This window comes from Delphinus delphis, chromosome 5 (assembly GCF_949987515.2).
Source record: "Delphinus delphis chromosome 5, mDelDel1.2, whole genome shotgun sequence".
NCBI classification, from domain to species: Eukaryota; Metazoa; Chordata; class Mammalia; order Artiodactyla; family Delphinidae; genus Delphinus; species Delphinus delphis.
This window is the reverse complement of record NC_082687.1, coordinates 35874487-35897297: the sequence shown is the minus strand read 5'-3', so window position 1 is coordinate 35897297 and position 22811 is coordinate 35874487. Positions and strand designations below refer to the sequence as shown.

Here is a 22811-nt window from a genome sequence, read left to right as displayed (position 1 = left end):
TGGGAAAAAAAATGTAGTCAAACATCAAAGTTTATTGCTAATCACACAAAACAGACATCTCAAGTTAATAATTTTAGTGCTTTTCTATGTATGGGAAGATGCAAGAATCTGGGCTCCTTGACATTATTCCTTTGATATGCATCTTAACTATTTTGGGCCAGTATCCTGTTTTTCTCTATCCTGAATTCCCCTCAAGGTGCATGGTTGGGCAGCTGCAGTGGCTGATGGCTTGATGGAAAGCAACATTTATTGTTTACAAAATGGCAGGCAACAATTCTTTGTCCACAACCATGAAGTTTTACCTCTAGAAATAATCCTAGAGATACTGCATCAGCTAATGGTTGCTTGGTATCTCTCTGTGAAATGTTTTTGATTTTGTTTTGTTTTTTAATGAAGGAAAAGAAGGAAGTAGAGATATTATCTTAAGGAATCTTAAAGCATGGACTCACCAAGCTTAGTTTGATTGATTTATTCATAAAAGCTCAATATGTCTCAATTTGCTAATCATTTTACATGAGATGCCCATTTCCCTGAAAACCTCTTGTGTTTGGGGGAGATTATAGGTTATACCAGTTCCCTTTGTGATAATTTGGAAAAGAGCATTAGACCAAGAGCCAGAAGTATTCACTTACAAGGGGGTGTGACTTCCAATACCTCAAAAGTGGAAACAACTTAAGTGTTCATCAATGGATAAATGGATAAACAAAATGTGATATATGCATAATAAGGGAACAAAATTTTCCACCCCGAAATGTGTCTCCTTGGCATGAAGATTAATTTAGGCTGATTATTTTTAAGAAACAGAAGACTTGGGAAGTCTTTCTTTTTACTTCTCCATAAGCTGCTTAAAGAATTTAGATAAAGGGCCTATTCCCAGAAGACATGATAAATATATACAATGGAATATTACTCAGCTATAAAAACTAATGAAATGTTGCCATTTGCTGCAACATGGAGGACCTGGAGGATATCATACTAAGTGGATTAAGTCAAATATTATGTGATATCATGTATATATGGAATCTAAAAAAATAATACAAATGAATTTAGTTGCAAAACAGAAACAGACTCACAGATATAGAAAATAAACTTATGGTTACCAAAGGGGAAAGGACAGGGAAGGATAAATTAGGAGTATGAGTTTAATAGTACACACTACTATATATAAAATAGATAAACATAAGGATTTACTGTATAGCACAGGGAACTACATTCAATATCTTATAATAAGCTATAACAGAAAGTAATCTGAAAAAATATGTATAACTGGATCTCTTGTATACTTGAAACTAACACAATATCTTAAATCAACTATACTTTAGTTTAAAAACAGCTATGGAGATGAATGGTGGTGATGGTTCCACAACAACATGAATATACTTAATGCCATTAAACTCTACTTTTAAAAGTGGTTAAGGGACTTCCCTGGCGGTCCAATGGTTAAGACTCCATGCTTCCAATGCATGGGGCAGGTTGGATCCCTGGTCTGGGAACTAAGATCCGACATGCTACATGGCCAAAAGATTTAAAAATAAAAAATAAAATAAAATAAAATACAAATAAAAATGGTTAAAGTAGTAAACATTATATTATGTATATTTTACCACACACACTCAAAAAGTGGCATGACTTCAAGCAATTCTTTTTATTTTTTCTATGTCTCACTTTTCTTATCTGGAAAATAATGATAAAAATAAATGCTTCTGGGTAAAATGCTTTTACCCAACACAGACCTTTACCAACACATCATAAGTTCAAGCTTCCTCACATACCCACACACAAGGGGGATATGAGACTCAGATGAGAGAGCATGTATATGAAGTAGATTTTCAAGTAGTAAATGGTTATATAAACCAAATAATAATAATAGTAATAGCTTAAATTTATTAAGTGCTTACTATTTGCCATAGACTGATATAAGGGCTTTATGTAACAACTTATTTAATCCTCACAGGAAATATTTGAGGTAGGTCCTATTAGAATGAGCATTGTACAGATGAAGAAACTGATGGAAAGAAAAGTGAAGTAACTTGCTTAAGTCCCATAGCCAGTAAGACATTGAGTTAGGATTCAGGAAGTCAGATTGCAGAGCCCCAACTTTTAACTTAGACCAACTAAGTTAAAACCAACCAGCCAAATAGTTCTCAACCAAGGATACTTTTGCCCCAAAGGAGACAGTTTGCCATGACTGGAGACATTGTTGGTTGTCACACCTCAGGCATGCTAGTGGCATCTAGTGGGTAAAGGCCAGGGATGCTGCTAAACATCTTACAATCCACAGACAGCCCTGTGCATTGAGGGAAAGAATTATCCAGCCCCAAGTGTCAGTTGTACCAAGGTTGAGGCATCCTGACCTAGTCTATACTATATTGCATTGGAGAGAGTATAATTGGCTCTTTAAGTTTTAACCCTGAGTGTATTTATAAAAAAAGAGTACTTGATCATATCAGTCTGCATGCAGGTTTGCAGTGATGTTTATATGGATCCATTTAAATATTTAAATGTTAACATAGGTAATTTAGATCAGACTTCATGCTGGCTGCAACATCAGGAATCCGTTTTCAGGTTGAATGCCTCTAAGTTCAATATTTCACTTGCTCAGAGTGGGCCAGACCAGAGTACTCACACCATGCAAATTCATGTACTACTGATATACTTCTAAAAGGCAATGAAAAATTTTATAGCAGGATCTAGATTCTTTTACCTTCTGGGATATCTGTATTATCCAAGAATTAAGAAACTTTGAGAAAGTGAAAATCACTTTGTTAATGTTACTTAGTTCACATTATGCTCAAATAGTTTGGATGGGGCTTCCCTGGTGGCGCAGTGGTTGAGAGTCCGCCTGCCGATGCAGGGGACACGGGTTCGTGCCCCGGTCCGGGAAGATCCCACATGCCGCGGAGCGGCTGGGCCTGTGAGCCATGGCCGCTGGGCCTGCGCATCCGGAGCCTGTGCTCCGCAACGGGAGAGGCCACAAAAGTGAGAGGCCCACGTACCGCAAAAAAAAAAAAAAAAAAAAAAAAATAGTTTGGATGCTGAGAAATTTCATTCAGACTGAGATCACCTGGAAAACTACCTTTTATTATTTTTTTTGTTATCTTGGGGTGAGAATGTTCATATTCCTCAAATACAGGTTTAACTTTCTCAACAAATGCTAGAAACATAGAATCTACCCCCCTTGCTTTTTTTTTTTTAAGAGTTGAAGAGTTTTGTTTGCATGTCTTCATGACATCATTGGCTTCATTTCAACAAATTTTCGTAACAAGTAAAAACATTTAGTTTACTCTGATCACGTTACATCAGTTTTTTCCTACTGATATGAATGAAGGCACATCACGTTTATCATTAATTTCTCTTTGCATTACATTTTAGGATGAGTTGCTTTTGGAAAAATTTTGTTGACTAAACTAATACCATCTATAACATTTAGATTCTTATTAAACTGAAATATTTTTTGAATTTAGTCTGCTTTTTTTTCTCTTTTAAATTAATATCCCTCTTGAGAGCCACCCCTCTGACTGTCAATTTTAGAAATGTAATGATTTTTACACAAGTAATGATAACCAGAAAGGGAAAAAGATGGAATAACATAACTAGCGATTTATAATTTGGAACACAGATAATAATGATGGTAATATTAATCATAGCATTTACATAGCAAAAGAAAGGGAAGGAAAAGGAGAATGTGGAGAGAACATTGGCAGAGGTATCATCCGAGTTGGACTTTACCTTCTGAGCAGAGCCATTCTGTGAATGTCACTTGCACACTGTAGAGCTCAGAAGAGTTGATATGATATTGTAATTGATGATGGGTAGGTGGTATATCATGGTATAAAGCAAGATCAACACTAAGCCATTATTCCTTTGGAGGCCATAAGATGAGGAAGTTATGGAATCTGTGCATATTGTTTTAATACACAGTTTGTTTAGTCTAACTATAGTAATCTGCCAAGTAGAAGTTTAAGAATGTAATCTTTTCAAATAAATACTTTTTTCCCCCCTTTCTGCAGGGGTTCATTAGTTCACCATCAAGGCTTCTGTGTACTGCCAAATTGATAAGGTGAGAAGGGGTTAGCTGGATGATGAAGGGGATACGAATGTTCCAGACATAGGAAACCAGGTGTATGGGTACCAGGAGGTGAGAGATCATGGCACATGCAAGGAATAGGAAGCTCTGTCTTAGAGCACAGAGTGTCAGGTAGAGAGAAGATAGAGACACAGCAAAGGCTCAATCTCTCAGAGTCTTAACAACAGTGAGGGCTAGTAAAAGGTTTTGAGTGGGAGACTGCTATCATCAGATTTAGAAACGCTGCAAGCTGGAGATTGCATTGGAAGAAGCATAAGAAGAGATGAAGGGAGACCAGTTAGGAGGTTTTTCAGTAATCCAGGTCAGAAATGATGGTGGTCTGAAAGAGGGTGGTACAAAGGAGATATTTAGGAGCTAGAATCATGGAAGAAATATGCATTCATTAAAAAAATATATCAAATACTTGGTACGTTTTATGGGCTGTTCCAGGCATTGGGGGTATAGCAGTGAACAAAATACATAAAAACAAATCACCTCCTGGACTTACTTGGTGGTCTAGTGGCTAAGACTCTGAGCTCCCAATGCAGGGGGCCTGGGTTCGATCCCTGGTCAGGGAACTAGATCCCCCATGCCGCAACTAAAGATCCTGCGTGCAGCAACGAAGCTCCCATACGTGGCAACAAAGATCCTGCATGCCATAACTAAGACCCAGAGCAGCCAAATGAATGAAAGAATAAATAAATGAATATTAAAAACAAAACAAATCTCTTCCCTTGGGAAGCTTACACTCTAAGGGCAATGTTGACAATAAAGAGCATAAGTAAGCAACATATGTAGCATGCTCCATAATGATAAGTACCAAGGAGAAGATTAGAGAACAGAGGGAGAAATGCAAATGTGTGTAGGCTGTGTAAGCAGGGTTGCAGTTTTAGGTATGGAGTGAGAAATTCTGAAAAGACCTAAGGAAAAAGACTTAAAGGAAAGAGGGAGCTAGTTATGTGGATATCTGGAGGAAAAGGTCTGGAGAGAAAAGAGTAATGTACAAAGGTCTTGAAATGGGAGCATGTCTGGTGGGTTGAGAAACATCAAGGGACTAGTATGGGGCTTCCCTGGTGGCACAGTGGTTAAGAATCCGCCTGCCAGTGCAGGGGACACGGGTTCGAGCCTTGGTCCGTGAAGATCCCACATGCCTCGGAGCAACTAAGCCCACAAACCACAACTACTGAGCACACGTGCTGCAAATACTGAAGCCCGTGCGCCTGGAGCCCATGCTCTGCAACAAGAGAAGTCACTGCAATAAGAAGCCTGTGCACCGCAACAAAGAGCAGCCCCCGCTTGCTGCAACTAGAGAAAGCCTGCGCACAGCAACGAAGACCCAACGTAGCCAAAAATAAATAAATTAAAAAAAAAAAGAGAGACCTCAGAGAGCTCCCCTGTCCCTTCTGTCCTGTGACAACACACCGAGAAGACAGGTTGGCTGATTGTGAACCAGGAAGCAGGCTCTCACCAGACACTGAATCTGCTGGTGTCTTAATCTTGGACTTCCAGCCTCCAGAAATGTGAAGAATAATTTTCTGTTGTTCATAAGCCACCTGGTCTTTGGCATTCTGTTACAGCAGCCTGAACTAAGACACCCTGAGTAAGAAGAAATTCTGCCTCAAGACTGCAATATCAACTTCTGCCCAAGAGTTTCCAGCCTGCCAGCTTCCTCTACAAATTTCAAATTTTATAGCCTCCACAATCATATAAGCCGATTCCTCAATTCCTTGAAATACATCTGTCTCTTTCTCTCTGTCTGTCTGCCAGTATGTATGTATATAAAACCTCCTACTGGTTATGTTTCTCTGGAGAACCCTGACTAATAAGGTAGTAAAGTAGCAGGTAAGAAGACTGGACAACATATGGCCTTGTAGGTCATGGTAAGGACTTTAGCTTTTAGATAAGAAGTTAATGAAGGATTTTGAGCTGAAGCATGACATGATCTCATATTTCAAAGAGTCAATCTGGCTGCTGTGTTTGGAGTAGCAGAAAGGGGAACAAGAGGTGAGGGAGATGGATTGGGGGTAGCAGTGGGGATGAAAAGAGGTGACAGAATTCTGGATATATTTTCAAAGTGGAGCAAACAGAATTGTTTTCATGATGGATATGGGAGTGAGAGAGAGGAATTGAGGATGACATAAATCTTTTTGGCCTGAGCAACTAATTAATGGGGTTTGGAACAGGTTTGGGAGAACATTAAAAGCTCACTTTCGGCAATGCTACCTTGAAATGCCTATTGGCCATATGGGCAGAGATATCAAGAGGGCACTGGATATCTGTCTGGTGTTCAGAGGGAAGATTTGGGCTGGAAGTATAAATGTGGGAATGATGATTGATATTGAATGTGTGTGCTGGGGATTAGGATGTTGGTGAGGTGAGAGATGAAGGTGAGGGAAGAGGAGGCAGGTATAGCTCCAGGATTCTGGCTTAGACACTCGTTAAAAGTGTCATTCTGTTAGGGAACACAGATGGGGTAGAGAAGATGTTAGGTTTTCCATGTGTTGATTTAAAAACATCTATTTAACTGGAACTGGAGATAATCTAGGAGCCTATGTAATCTAATTTGATCCTTTTATAGATGAAAAAACTGAGATTTCAGAAGAGCTAATTTGAATTACATTGACCAGTGCTCTTTTTGCAGTTCTAGGGTGCCTGTAATTATAGGGACGACTATAAAAGTAAGAGGCACATCTCCCCAATTCTGAGATTGACCTAGTCATCCCTAGACCAAAAAACCCCCCCAAAACCAAAGAACTCAAGTGGTCAGATTGGCTCTCAGGTCAAGTGGAAACTCCTATCTATTTGGGGGAAGGATTTGATGTCCAGTGTAGATTACGACTATTCCAATATTTTCAGGCTCAGTATTTTAATTTCAAGAAACTTTATCTATCTATTTATCTATCATCTATCTCTCTGTCTATCTATCTGTGTGGCTTGTGGGACCTTAGTTCCCCAACTAGGGATTGAACCTGCACCCTTGGCAGTGAAAGCAAAGAGTTGTAAACACTGGACCACCAGGGAATTCCCAATTTCAGGAAACTTTAGACTATGGTGATTTGGGGCCAAGCCTGGTTGGATTGTTTTAGGCGGAATAATTGGGCATCCGCATTGTAGCATTTTATTCTACCTTAAAATAATCCCAGATTGAATAGCTTCAATTGCCATCAGAGATTTTCATTGGCTGATTTTGGAATATTGTTTAAACATAAAGGAAAGCTTGGGTAAAAGTAGAGCTTGTATAGGGTGATGGTTCAACTCTCCAAGAATTCCACTGAGGCTGTATGATAGTGAGGTCAGCAAACATGGGTTCAAATCCTGAGCTTGACTTCTAAGTAGCCATGTGATTTTACGTGTTTGGTGAACTTCCCTGGTCTATAGTTATCTCATCTTTGAAATGGGGATAATGATGTCACACACATAGAATTGTCCAAGGAGGTAAATCTGTCACCCAGCCTGGGAGAGGAGGCTCTTAATTGCTCCCCTTCCCCACTGTAAAATACTTACTGGCCATTTACTCACTAGCCAGGTTGGTGTTGAGAAGGTATTGAGGGCCAGTTTTAACCTTTTTCTTTGGTCTGATTCCCCACTCTTTCTAACCTTCATTTCCATTAAGAAGTGTAGATTTCTGGCAAGTGAGAATGGTGGCATGGGGGCAGGGGTGGGGAAGAGTGTTTCTGAAGCAAGCATGGGAATATTCTCAAAGGGAATAGGAGAGAGGCTGGTGAGCCTCAGCAGTCCCATGGCAGAGCCCCAGCATGATAGCAAGGGCTCAGAAGAAGGCTTTAGGGTGTGTCCAGGGAGGGTGGCTCACTGCCACAGTCAGGATTTCTGTACCCTGCAAAGGAGAAAGCCATCGGTCTTCAAGGTCCTAGTTTAGGACCTAGTTTAGGGTACCATGACAGTTGACAATTGGGAGTCTTTCTGTATTTACCTGAAAACAATGTAAGCCTCTCTGATTCTGGTGTGACCCTTACAAGCAGCACGGTTGATGGCTAAGATGGATTTTCCCATTAAACTATTGAGAAGTGGGTTCAGAGTTAGCATAATATCCAGGAAGTACCTCGCAAAAAAGAGAAGTAGTACTTATTTCTCACAATGGTCAATGCCAAAATTCATCCAAGTGCTAATTTTAGACAAGTGTGTTAAGAGCCAAACCAAGTTTATTGTGAAAAGAGGAAAGTTGTCAGTACATTTTGGGCCTCAGTTATTTTACTGAAGTTTCACTAAAGGCTTTCTCCTAGCCTGTTGAAATTTGCCACTTGACAAGCTGGAACAGGTATAACTTAATCAAAAGAATAAACAATCTGTTTCAAAATGAGTTAGAAGATGACTATAACGGACTCTCCACCTTCTCGTGTCATTCTCTGCTAACATAATAGGGTCCAGGTAAATCCATTAATGCTGGCGATTCACAGATACTCTAGTAGAACTAAAGTATGGAGAGGACTCCAAGTTACAATATTCAATATAATGATGTTTTGGAAAGCAGACCTTTTTTTTTTTTTTTGGCTGCACCATGTGGCATTCCAGATATTAGTCAAACCCGTACCCCCTGCAATGAAAATGCAAGAGTCTTAACCGCTGGACCACCAGGAAAGTCCCTGGAAAGCAGGCATTTTTGACTCTGATATATACTTACATCAAGTAAATGTAGAATATATATTTTGATGTATATTCTACATTTAATTTTGATTCTCTGTATTAGAAGAAGTTAGTTGATGGGAAAGAGGGAGAAATTTATTGTAGAAATACCTTCAGATGAAATTTACTTATATGTTACAGAATCTATAGTATAACTTCCCTTAAACAGATTTCCAGATACTAAAAGAGAAAAAGAAAAAGACCTTGATCACATAATCCATTTTCCTTTCATTTGAAGGTTAAGCTATGTTCTGTTCAAAATAAAAAGATAGAAACACCAGAAGTTTAAGTTTGGTCCATCTATTATTGTTGCTACTTATGGGTACATTCTCCCAATTCTCTGCCTTAAATCCCAAAGATGCTTTTATCCTTGCAACACGTGTTCATCTCTAATTTCCTTGTGCTGAAATGCCTGGCATTGGAATGTGAGGTATTTCTCAGAAAACAGTAGTAATGTATAGGCTGGAATGTTTGAGCAATGTTTCTTATATCGCATGAGATTCATTATGAAATACCACTAGATATAGTCCTTCATTGTATTTAGCGAGTTTGAAGTTTCCATTTTGATGTAGAATAGAAAAGGAAATGTGAATTATATAAAATTTAAGTGTAATTAAAAATAAAAATACATCTTAAATATTTTTAGTACAAACCTTGCAGAGTCTTCAATGAGCCACAAAATCTTGGGAATTATTGTAAAACTGTTTCTCTTTTTCTTCATTTTTTCACAAAATCAGTTCCTCATATATTTCTGTGTATTATATGAAATTAGGACCTGCCAGAACCTCAAAAGATGGTATTGAAGAAAAAAAGGTAATTAGGAAAAGCAGAAGTCCAAACATTAAAATTCTGATTACTATTAGATGAAATCAACTTAAACTTTGTAAATTAGTTTTCAAAAGACCAAGAACTTATTTTTCTTTCATTTTATATCCAATAACTGCATCAAACCTAACATCAATCTTTCATTTTAAAATTGCCAGGAAACGCTCAGGAAGGATCCTAAAAGAAAGATACATGAAAATCATTAGGAAATTAATAATAAGTACATTTGTAAAATATCTTTAAGAATACTTATATTTATCATATATCTTGTCTATGTTCATCTTAAATAAGATTAAGAACATTTACTCTGAGTCACTATTATATGTTCTTTCCAATGAAATCCATTTCCTTTTGAAAAGGAAAAGGAAGGAAGTTTAGCCTTCTTTAGGGTAGGAGTGACTTGAAAGATTTAGTCTTCAAAATAAATATACTTGAATATTCTTCAAAAGATCTAAGATACAAGGTGTATAGAACTGAATAATTCAGATGCTAAAGGCTCTTAAAAAAAGAAACATGACATTGGAAAGGAAATAAGAATAGGAAATAATTTTATACTTTATAATCCAGAAACTAATAAAATGTTCCACTAAGAGACTGTGGAAGCAGAATTGCTAAAAGAAAATGCAAACAGTATACTTGGTTTTGAGCATAATGCTGAACAAATTAACAAAAGCGTTTAAATTCCTTACATGTAAACGAAAGAGTTACCACATACCCCAGAGTGTTCTTGTGAAGAATCAATGTGTTAACATAAATGCCTTAAATGGTGATGGACACACAGTAGGCTTAATTTTTTTCTCCCCACCCTATACTTAAGAATTTTGAGGAACTTGTCACATTCCAATGAGTCTGAGAGAAACTAAACAGAATATGTAAGTCAGTGTAACTATATAGAGCACCAAACATTTGTAGTCGGAGGAATATCAGGGCAATATTAATAATAGTGATAATTACAATGATAGTAGTGCATAACATTTATTACTTATAGTATACTATAATATTTTATAGTATATACAACATATATACTATATATAGTATATATTACTTATATTATATAGTATACTGAATATTTTGAATGTATTATTTTGTTTATTCCTCACAGCCCTATAAAGATGTGTTGTCTCCATGAAGAAACTGAGCTTCAAAGAAGTTAGATAACTCATCCATGTTCATGTAGTGAGCAAGTCAGAAAAACACAACTTCACCTAACTCCAGAACACAAACTGTGAGTCTCTATGTTAAAGGTCTAGGTAATCTTTATTTAATTAACAAACATTTTGGTGCCTCCTATGTGTCCATCAACTCTTCGAAGTGCGAGGATATAGGGCTTCCCTGGTGGCGCAGAGGTTGAGAGTCCGCCTGCCGATGCAGGGGACACGGGTTCGTGCCCCGGTCCGGGAAGATCGCACATGCCGCGGAGCGGCTATGCCCGTGAGCCATGGCTGCTGAGCCTGCGCGTCCGGAGCCTGTGCTTCTCAATGGGAGAGGCCACAACAGTGAGAGGCCCGCGTACCGCAAAAAAACAAAACAAAACAAAACAAAACAAACAAAGTGCGAGGATATAGTGATGAAAACCAGGCAAAATTACTTCCCTCAGAGAGTTACCTTCTAAAGGACTGTGATCACTGAGGGCTTACATAATGTGATAAGTCAAATGTGAAACACTTCACAGGTTTTAATTCATTTATTCACCACGAAGATCCTTGAGCTTTACTATCTAAACCTTTAAGGTAGTTTCAACCATAGTTCCTAGAAGAAGGGGCTAAAAAGCCTGACACAAGCCACTTAATGCTTTTGATCTCCTGAATTTTTTTTTAAGGCTCTAGGTCAGTAGTTCTCAAAGTATGATCTTTGAACCAAATGCCTGTGACAGTTGCTTGTTAAAATAGAGATTCCTGGATCCCAATTCAAACATCCTATATTAAAATCGCTAGAGGTGAGATTTTTCTATTTTTTATTTTTTAATTATTATTATTATTTTTTGCAGTACGCAGGCCTCTCACTGCTGTGGCCTCTCCTGTTGCGGAGCACAGGCTCCGGATGCAGAGGTTCAGCGACCATGGCTCATGGGCCCAGCCGCTCCGCGGCATGTGGGATCCTGCCCGACCGGGGCACTAACCCGCGTCCCCTGCATCTGCAGACGGACTCTCAACCACTGCACCACCAGGGAAGCCCTAGTTTTTAAATTGACTTCCCAAGTGATCCATGTCGGGGAAGCCTGACTTTAGGGACAGGTAGGAGGAGGCTTTTTTTCTTTTCCTGACCAAAGGCACCTCTTCACTTTCCCCTGACCAGACTCACTGCCACACAGCCTTCCTCCCAGAAGAGTAATGGGGTAATGTGCTATGATGAGACAGTCTTTAAACCAGCAGTTTCCAATCTTGGCTGTACATTAGAATCACTTAGAAGGATGTATCCCTCAGAGACCAGGCCACAGACCATTTAGATCAGACCATTTAGATCAGAATCTTGGGAGCAGGTATCAGGCGTTAGCATTTTTTAAAATCCCAGGTGAATTCTAATGGGCACCAAAGTTGAGAGCTCCTGCTCCCAAGAAATGTTTCTCAAATTTGAATATGCATACAATCACCTGTGGGTCATATTAAAATACAAATTCTGATTCAGGAGATCAGGAGACTCTGCATTTCCAATAAACTCCCAGGTGATGCTGATGCTGCTGGTCCATGGACCACATTTGAAGTAGCAAGGCTCAAGGGTCTCTAAAATTAGAAAAGATTATTTAGCAATACCTATGCTTCAGTATAATTTTGCACAAAGTAAGAGCTCAGTGATTATCTGTTGTATATTTAAATGAATATCTAAAACCTGACTATGGTCTCCTCCAAAATCATTGTCCCATAATTCCATCATGTAATAATGCTTAAAAACTATCCTCCTTCATATACATTCATTTATAAGACAGGACTTCCAGAATTATACAAATTTCTTTCTTCAAAAAACAAAACCACAAAAAACTTAAAAAACATGGAAATTATTCAGTTCCTTTACCCAAGCTATACCAATCTTGCTTGAATGATTAACAAATGTGGTTTTAAAAATGGATGGATTCTTTAAGCCTATTATTTTTATTAATTTAATTACATTTAATTGTACTTTTATCAAATGCCTGGTTTTAAATCTGAGTAAAAACATGTAATAGATAACCTTTGTTTATAATGCTGACAAACATCACTGTGGCTTACCTTTCCACCACTGTTAAAAAGCTTATAGACGATGGAATAAAGATGATTTTCTGCTCAGTCAGGATCCCATCTACCAGCTTGTTTATCACTGCCTCAGGTTCCAGGGTGGGTCCCAAACTGAAATCAGAAGTAGTCTTCAGAAACAAAACATTTCAATGACGTTTTAGCTTTGATTTGGTGCTAAGTGAGTAAGTTAAGTTACCATACAAACCATAACATAACTGACTTGTAGCATCTAGCCCAACACAGATGCTCAAAAATGATAGCTGTTTTAGCATTAATAATAACAAAAACAGGAGGAGTCTTTCAAGATGGTGGAGTGGAAGGATCTTGCGCTTACTTCCTCTCATGAACATACCAAAACCACAACTAACATCTGAACAGCCATCGATAAAAAAGACTGGAACCTACAAAGATCTTCTACATCTAAAGGCATAAAGAAGAAAGCACAATGAGACGTGAACAGAGTATCTGTCATGCAAGAGCGGCTGTGATGGTTTATGATGATGCCAATAAAAAGTGGGTGCCAGCTGGTGGTTCAGTCAGGTTCAGCAGAGTTCATATATATCATCATACAGGCAACAACACATTCAGAGTTGTGGGCGGGAAGATTCAGTACCATCAGGTCGTGATAAATTGTGCCATTCCTAAAGGGTTGCTAGACAGGTGTCTGGTCTCAACTTTGGCAGCAAAGAAGATGCCAATGTCTTCACAAGTGCCATGACACATGCCTTAGAAGTGTTGAATTCACAGGAAACGGGGCCAATATTGCCTTGACAAAATTCACAACTACCTGCCCAAGTTCAGAATGGCCCATCACAAGAAGAGCTGGAAATTCAAAGAAGGCAACTACAAGAACAGCAATGACAAAAGGAGCTGGAGCAGGAAAGGCTGAAGAGAGAAAGAATGGAAAGGGAGAGACTGGAGAGGGAGAGGTTAGAAAGGGAAAGGCTGGAGAGGGAGCGACTAGAACAGGAGCAGCTGGAGAGAGAGAGAGACAAGAAAGGGAAAGTCAGGATCGTCTGGAGGGGAGAGGCTGGAGAGGCTGGACCGGGAAAGGCCAGAACGAGAGCGGCAAGAGCGGCTAGAAAGGGAGCAGCTGGAATGGGAGCGAGAGCCAAGAATGGCAAATGCCGCTGCCCCTGCCTCTGTGGAGATGACTCCTCTGCTTCTGACCCAGGCTCGCAGGCAGCCTCTCAGCCGCGGAATCTCCAGCCCAACAGGGCATTGTCTTGGGACTGCCTGCACCTCCACCCCCTCCTCCACTCCCACCAGGTCCTGCCCAGGCATCAGCCACGCTCCCTCCGCCCCCAGGGCCCCCTCCACCCCCTCCACTGCCGTCTTCAGGGCCCCCCCTCTGCCTCCTCCACCACCTCTTCCTAATCAGGTACCCCCCTCCCCCCACCTCCTGCTCCTCCCCTCCCTGCAGCTGGAGTTTTTTTGGGATCCATGTCTGAAGACCATGGCCCTTTAACTGGACTTGCAGCTGCAATTGCTGGAGCAAAACGTAGGAAAGTGTCACGGATGGAGGATGCCTCCTTCCCAGGTGGTGGGAATACCATTGGTGTGAATTCGGCCTCCTCTAAAACAGATACGGGTGGTGGAAATGGACCCCTTCCATTAGAGGGTAGTGGTTTAATGGAAGAAATGAGTGCCCTGCTGGCCAGGAGGAGAATTGCTAAAAATGGGATCAACAATAGAAACAGAACAAAAAGAGAACAAAAATGAAGATTCAGAGCCTATAACTTCTAAGACCTCTTCAACAAGTACACCTGAACCGACAACAAAACCCTGGGAAAGAACAAATACAATGAGTGGCAGCAAGTCACCTGTTATTTCCAGATGGGATTCTCCAAGGTTAAAATCAGGTTGTTTTTGACAACAGGTCCTATGATTCATTACACAGACCAAAATCTGTGCCCTTGTCACAGCCCAGTGCCAATGGAGTCCAGATGGAGGGACTGGACTATGACAGGCTGAAGCAGGACCTGTTAGATGAAATGAGAAAAGAATTAACTAAGCTAAAAGAAGAGCTCATTGATGCAATCAGGCAGGAACTGAGCAAGTCAAATACTGCATAGAGAATCAAACTAAGGAGAGATAGGACTTTAATCTGGAGAAAGGAAAAAAAAAAAAACCTACAAAGAACAACTGTGTTACCAACAACAAAACCCTTACATTTTGTGAGCTGTAAGAAGAAAACGGAGACAAAACGGTTTTTCCCTCAGAAGGAGGGAAAAACCAGCATAGTTTGAAAGACTCCAGGCATCACTACTCTGGCGGTAAGCTATTTCCCTCCCATTTTGCTGCTTTTTTCTGACCCTTACAACACGATGGAAGAGAGTCGTATAGGAGTTCCTGTATCAGTCATGCAGAAAATACTGAATCCATCAGGCAAGATCACCGTGCATTGAAATATTTTCATGTCAAGAGAAAAATCGCACATTTTCCACAATCCATTGCTAAAATAAAGAGGAGAAAGGCTTGAGAAGTTTTTTTCAGAGAATGGTGATGAGGTATTTAGCAAGTTATGCTATTGTATTATAAATGTTTCTCTCAGGTTTGTCTTCCTATCATATTTGATATTCCATGAATAATTAAGTTCAGCCCTATGTAGGTTAAGTTCATAAAATGTGGAACAAATGGAATTGTATGTGCTTTCAAAAGGTGATATTTATAAGAAAGTGTCCTAAAAATGATTTGTTCGGAGTGAGGAATTTTAGAACGATAAGAAGTCTTTCGAGTTTAGCCTTCATGCAATTTTGTAGATTCAAACATAAAATTTGTCCAGAATTTAAAGATTTAGATGGCTTCCTAAATTGTTACAAGGCTTTACCAAATCTGTGACTCCTACATAACACAAACCGGTGGTCAAATGTAAAACAGAATATTGTAGATTTACGGTAGGTTTTCAACCTTTTTTAGATTTATGCATGTGGACTTTTTTTTTTTTTGGCGGTACGCGGGACTCTCACTGTTGTGGTCTCTCCCATTGCGGAGCACAGGCTCCGGACGCGCAGGCTCAGTGGCCATGGCTCATGGGCCCAGCCGCTCCGAGGCATGTGGGATCTTCCCGGACCGGGGCACGAACCCGTGTCCCCCTGCATTGGCAGATGGACTCTCAACCACTGCACCACCAGGGAAGCCCGCATGTGGACATTTTTATAATGTAATTACAATCACCACAAAATTAGCTTTTTAAATTGCAGACGGTAATGCATGTCAAACTAATATGTAGTGGCCTTTTCAAGGCCTAGTCCCAGGGAAAACATTTTGTAGAGTATAGGGGAATGGGAGGAAGGGAAGGAATAATTTTTTATTTAAAGTTAATTTCTGCACTATCTTCGTTCTCAGTTACCTGCATGAATAATAATGAGGAATATTTTGTGACTTTTATTGGTAAATATGTTAACAGCACCAAGTACTTAATCTTTTACATCATGTCTTCACCTAATTGTATTTTAACTTGAGTAAGTTCAATGGTCTGAAACATGATTCTGAGCTTCACATGAATTACATCTTACTGTGGAACTCAAAAGTTCTATCCCTGAATTTGGCAGTTGTTATTACCTTGGCGCTCTGCAGTTATACAGGTGTTCAGGTACACGTTCCTGACTACAAAGCTGCTTTTGAATCTTGTTATGTTGAAATACTAGAAAAGTAACAATGATGGCAGCAATTAAGGTCACAGAAATCATTAGATAAAGGGAAAACAACAAAGGGGTGTCCCGCATAATTTTCTTTTAATAAAGTGAGGCTTAGGTGGTGGGAAGAAGGAACTAGATACTCTACTTACCACCGTGTGTGTGTGTGCGTGCGTGTTTGTGTGGGCACTCACGTGTGTGTATATTATCCACTCTCTTTTCTTTGAAACTTCTAAGATTAAAATAGGGGAGAAATCCTGTATGTTGCGATGATAGAATTTTTTGAAATTTTAGGAACTCAAAATTCTCCAGGCTCTCCATCTTGATTTATGCTTGAGTTGTTATGTGCCATATTTGCTTTGAAACCTTTACCAGTAGTTTTACTAAAATTTTGAAGAAATAATCCACTTTCATTTGCTTTGTAGATTTCTTAATCTAAGTTCGTAAGACAGAACTTGTTGATAGCGTAGTTAGAATTCTAAGTGCTGCAAGTTTGCAGCCATTACCACTCAAAGAGGTTTGAATGAGGGAATTTTTCCCCCTTGTTAAAATAGTTCCTGTTTCTGTAGAAACTTCATTTTTAGATCTGTGATGGATGAGCTATCATAATTCAAGTATACAGTTCTTTTTTTTTTCTATCAACTATTCATTGTCATCCAATAGTGAAGACATTAAAGATGCAGGCAAGCTTATGAAGTACTACTTTCTAAAAGAAATAGGAGGCATTTTCATCTTTACTATTGTACTTTTGTTACGCAAACACTTTGATGATACAAATGTTTATGTCCCCCATAAATCTGGTCAGAAATCACTTTTAATTCTGTTGATTAAGTTAAACAGTCTATAGTAGGATAGAGTACTGGGTACAAGTGTCCCAAAGTAAGGTAAAAGACTACGGTAAAAATGCTAGATCTTAAAAAAGGAAACTGGTTTATGCCCTAAACGTTTTGTGCCTGGGTCTAATATTAACATGATGTCTGCGTAAAATGACAAAAAGAACCAGTGTTGAATCACATTTATTTCCTGTCGTTCTGCGTTATCCCAGATTGCTAAATGTGTTCTTTCCAAGAAGTCTGATTGAATTACTGTATACATTTGCTCTCCTATGTGACAGTTTTGTCATTGTTAGAGATTTCAGTAATTAAAATGGGAAACAGAAGCTTAGGTTATTTTCCTTATCAAAACTATATTCCTTGGAGCCACAATATTATGATGGTTTTTGTGCTTTTGTCTTAAGCTGAGTGCAGTTTAGGGGATCCTTTCTAATTACAGGAAGGTACTTCTTTCCTTCAACACTGTGATCTGACCTGTGACAAATCTGTACTATACACTATGTAAATGGCTAACAAGTCAACTGCAAACCAACTGAATGTACAAATCTTAGTGCTGGTGATGAAATCTCTTCAGAATACTCATCATGATCTCCAAGTTTGTCTCAAAATTTGCAAGCATCAAGTGTCAATCAAAACTGAAAAACTAATGAATGTTGAATTCTCATGCTTTAGTTGTACTTCCTTATTAGAACTTTTGGTTCTCTGCTATTTTTACCGTACTGTTTCATTTAAATTTCCTACATGCTAACTTCATTTGTGCGATTGAAATAAAATTGCAGTATATATAAAAAAATAACAAAAAAAACCCCCATTTAGTGCTTATCATGTACTGCACACTGTGTTAAACAATCTACATAAGTTATCTCACTAAAGTTTTCCAACAACTCTATGAAGGAGACACTATAGTCCCTATTTTGCAAATGAGAACTATAGAAGTAACTAGGACTCGAAAATAATTTAGCTAGATTAGGACTGACAAATTTCACTTTTAAATCTCTAGAAGTCTTGGGAAAGAAGTCAGATGCCATTATACAAGTTTTATTATCCTATTAAGACTATTTAATGAACAATTTCTAGAGTATCAGAGGAATTAAAATATAGGAATATGCTCAGCTCTAAGTCCTTGATCTCCGTATGTAACCCTTGTATTTCTTAGGTCTTGATTTAATTTTCAGCTTTCTTACTTTGTTCCATGTTACATCTTTACTGTGTAATCATCCTGGTATATGTACTACTGAGTAGCAAGTAGTCCCTAAAAAGTGGCCTCTGTTATCTCGGTGTTAGAATAAGGGCACTTCGGATGGAGTTGCACAAGAGTTGGTCCTGAGTTTTTAACATTTAAAAAAAATTATTTATTTATTTACTTTTGGCTGCGTTGGGTCCTTGGTGCTGCACGCGGGCCTTTCTCCAGTTGCGGTGAGTGGGGGCCACTCTTTGTTGCAGAGCACGGGCCCCAGGCACGCAGGCCTCAGCAGTTGTGGCTCGCAGACTCTAGAGCGCAGGCTCAGCAGCCGTGGCGCATGGGCTCAGCTGCTCCGCGTCATGTGGGATCTTTGCGGACCAGGGCTCACCGTGTCCCCTGCATTGGCAGGTGGACTCTTAACCACTGCGCCACCAGGGAAGTCCCTAACATTTTTTAATGACTTAGAAAAAAGATACATAATCAAATTTATTCATGAAATTTGCTAATGTCACCAAACTGGGTGACTAACATTTTGGGGAGGCAGATTTTAAATGTGTGCCACTAGTTGAGAGAAGTAAGGCAAAAAAAATTGGATGAGATTCTTTAGGAACAAATACAGAATAGTTCATTCAGAAAGAAGAACATGTAGTAAAGTAAAACTGGGACAATTGGAAAGTGTAGTATTGTACTTAAAAGTGAGCATGATAATTGGATACATGAAGGAGAGCAGAGCTTAAAACATACATGATATAATCTTTCATTCTCAGCATAGGTCAGTCATTTATTAGAACACTGTGTTCACCCCAGCACCCCGACGCAACAGTATTACATATGAAAAGCTTGGAGATGTCACTGCAGAGGAAATATAATAATGAAAGCGATGGCTTTTGGCTCAATAGAGGCAAAAATGAAAGGCAATGGAAACTTGAAGAAGACTAAGCAGTCCTTTAGCCTGTGGGATAAGAAGGTAATGGGTGTTGAGGAGGGTGACTCTAGAAGCTGAAGGATGCTTGTGCCTTGAAAAGTGTTCAGAGGGAAATTCACTTTCAAGCATATCGCTACCAGACTTCAATATTCCCAAGCTCCATCAAAGCTCACAAACGCCTGTGTAAACAGTATAGCATACTCTCTTGAATTCACACTGTGGCCTTGCTAACCTACCAATCCAATGGTGTTGCATTTACTGAACTTTCCTTAGTTACTTGATCTCTTTACCTAAGGTCTTAGCTTCTGTCAGAAGAATTTTCATTAAACTTAAAGGCTGTCCAATATCATGATATTAAAAAGACCAAAAGAAAAGTCTTCCAGAAAAAATTCAATTTCTTGGCAGACTAAAATCTTAATCATTAAAATATCAGTACGTGGAAATATTTTATTCCCTGATAGTCTAATTTTAACAAGAGTTGCAAATCCTATTAAATAAATGTAGGTAACGGATTTTGTAGAAACTATCCAAAATCACTCCAGGCCAATCTGCTGGGGCTGAGAAGAAGAATCCATGTAGGATCATAAGAATACTTAGGGAGAAAGAGTACTTTCAGGTAGAAGAACTGTGTTTGATTATCTAATTTTACCACTTAAGTAAATAATTTTGGGGATGACATCTCTACTCTTTAAAGCTCAGGTTTTGTTTTTATGTTTAATATGAAAAATGGAGATAATGCAGTGGTATGCTGGTAAATGTGTAACAACTGGCTCTCCTGGGGACAGAATTACCAGTTTTGTAGCATTTTCCAGTTTCTATGGTATAAATATTCCCACCAAAATAGCCAATTTCAAGCTACCAACATGGTGTCACTGAATGAATATAAGCCAGCTTTAGCACTCTGTGGGTAACATGATGGTTAAATGGGAAATGTACATATAAGTACTTATACAGTTATACTATACAAATGTTACTTGTCACCTTCTTATATAACATCTTTTTTTACGGTACTAGCCAATGAAAACTAATATCTTTCTGTAGCACACACACAAAAGCTAAATTTTTAGAGAAAATAAATTTTATTATGTATATTACATATAGGAGAGTAGACGTTTTAAGAGGATGAATCAGAACATACAATTTTTCTTATCTAATAAATCCAGATTATGCTGCATTATTTATACACTAACAGAAAAGAAAAAAATAACTTATTTAAGGGAAAAGCACTTAATTAAAAATTGTTCGTATATCTAATAATGGAGCCCCAAAATAGATGAAGCAAAAAATAACCAAATTGAAGGGAGATATGGACAGTTTAAAAGTAAGAGTTGAAGACATTAATCCCACTTTCAACAATGGATTGAACAGCTAGACAGAAGATCAGCAAGGAAATATAAAACTTGAACAACAGTATAAATCAACTGGACCTAAGAGCATCTATAGAACACTTAATCCAACAACAGTAGAATATGTATTCTTCTTAAGGGCACAAGAAACATTCTCCAGGACAGATCATATATTAGGCCACAAAACAAATCTCATTAAATTTAAAAATATTGAAATCATAAAAAGTATGTTCTTCGACCACAGTGGGATGAAATTAGAAATCAATAACAGTACACACCAATGTTCATTGCAGCATTATTTACAATAGCCAAGATATGGAAGTAATCTAAGTGTCCATCAATAGATGAGGGGATAAAGAAAATGTGGTATATATATATATACAACAGAATATTACTCAGCCCTTAAAAAAAATCTTGCTATTTGCAACAGCGTGAATGGATCTAGAGAGTATTATGCTAAGTGAAATAAGTCAGACAAAGAAAGACAAATCCCATATTATTTCACTTATATGTGGAATCTAAAAAACAAAACAAACAAATAAACGAAATAAAATGAAAACAGACTCATAGATACAGAGAACAAATAAGTGGTTGCCAGAGGGGAGGGGGAAGGAGTGGGGACAAAATAGGTGAACTGGACAAACCTCCAGTTATAAAATAAATAAGACATACCGATGTAATATACAGCATAAGGAATATGATCCCTATACCCTTTGTATAGGGACAAATGGTTACTAGACTTATCATGATGATCATTTCATAATGTATGTAAATGTCAAATCACAATATAGTAACCACTATAACCACAAACTAACATAACACAATATAGTAACCACTATAACCACAAACTAACATAATATTGTTCATCAGCTACATTTCAGTTAAAAAAAGAAATTAAGGACTTCCCTGGTGGTGCAGTGGTTAAGAATCCACCTGCCAATGCAGGGGACATGGGTTTGAGCCCTGGTCTGGGAAGATCCCACATGCTGCGGAGCAACTAAGCCCGTGTGCCACAACTATTAAGCCTGCACTCTAGAGCCTGCGAGCCACAACTACTGAGCCCGTGTGCCACAAGTACCGAAGCCCACATGCCTAGAGCCCGTGCTCCACAAAAGAGAAGCCACTGCAATGAGAAGCCCGCACACTGCAAGGAAGAGTAGCCCCCGCTCGCCACAACTAGAGAAAGCCCGTGTGCAGCAACAAAGACCCAACCCTGCCAAAAATAAAAAAGTAAATTTATTTAAAAAAATTATGTTAAAAAAATAAAACTAGAAGGGACTTCCTTGGTGGTGCAGTGGTTACAAATACACCTGCCAATGCAGGGGACGTGGGTTCGAACCCTGGGCCAGGAAGATCCCACATGCTGCAGTGCAACTAAGCCCATGCACCACAACTACTGAACCTGCGTGCCAAAACTACTGAAGCCCGCGCGCCCAGACTCCATGATCCACAACAAGAGAAACCACCGCAATGAGAAGCCCACGCACCGCAATGACGAGTAGCCCCCGCTTGCCGCAACTAGAGAAAGCCTGCGTGCAGCAACGAAGACCCAAAGCAGCCATAACTAACTAACTAACTAACTAACTAACTAACTAAAATAAAATAAAGCTAGGAATAATGAGGCTTTTGGGGTCAGGGACCTAGGTAAGAATTCTAGTCTGTAGCTCTGGGACTGTGTGACCTTGGGCAATTTTCTTAATTTCTCCAAGTTTCAGTTTCTTTCTCCATAAAATGAGCACAGTAAAACTTATCTTGCAGATTGTTATAAGGATTAGAGCTGGGGTAGGCAAACTATGGTGTGGGTCCAAATCTAGACCTCTTGTTTTAAAGATTAGAGGTAATTTATGTTAGGTACCTTAGTAGGGTATGTGGTATCTAGTAGGCTTCTAATAAATGCTTTTAATAAGATGATTTCTTGATATCCAAGTTTATCTAACAAAAATAACTCTTAGCTGTCAAAAAAATTACTTGGAGTACCTGATTATACTTAATTCCAATAAACTCATTATATTATTATGCTGCATTATAACACAGTAAACCAATTTCTTTGCAGTTGGTTAGATGTGTAAATATAACCAATGAACTACATCTTTGAGGCGCTTTAAAAGAGAATTTAAGTTCCAACATTAATATAATACAAATTAT

General features: G+C 38.7%; 1 pseudogene; it reads left to right on the top strand.

Moving 5' to 3' along the window:
- Positions 1 to 13201: 13201 nt before the first annotated feature.
- On the top strand, positions 13202 to 14931 carry LOC132425351 (protein enabled homolog; annotated as a pseudogene).
- Positions 14932 to 22811: the final 7880 nt, after the last annotated feature.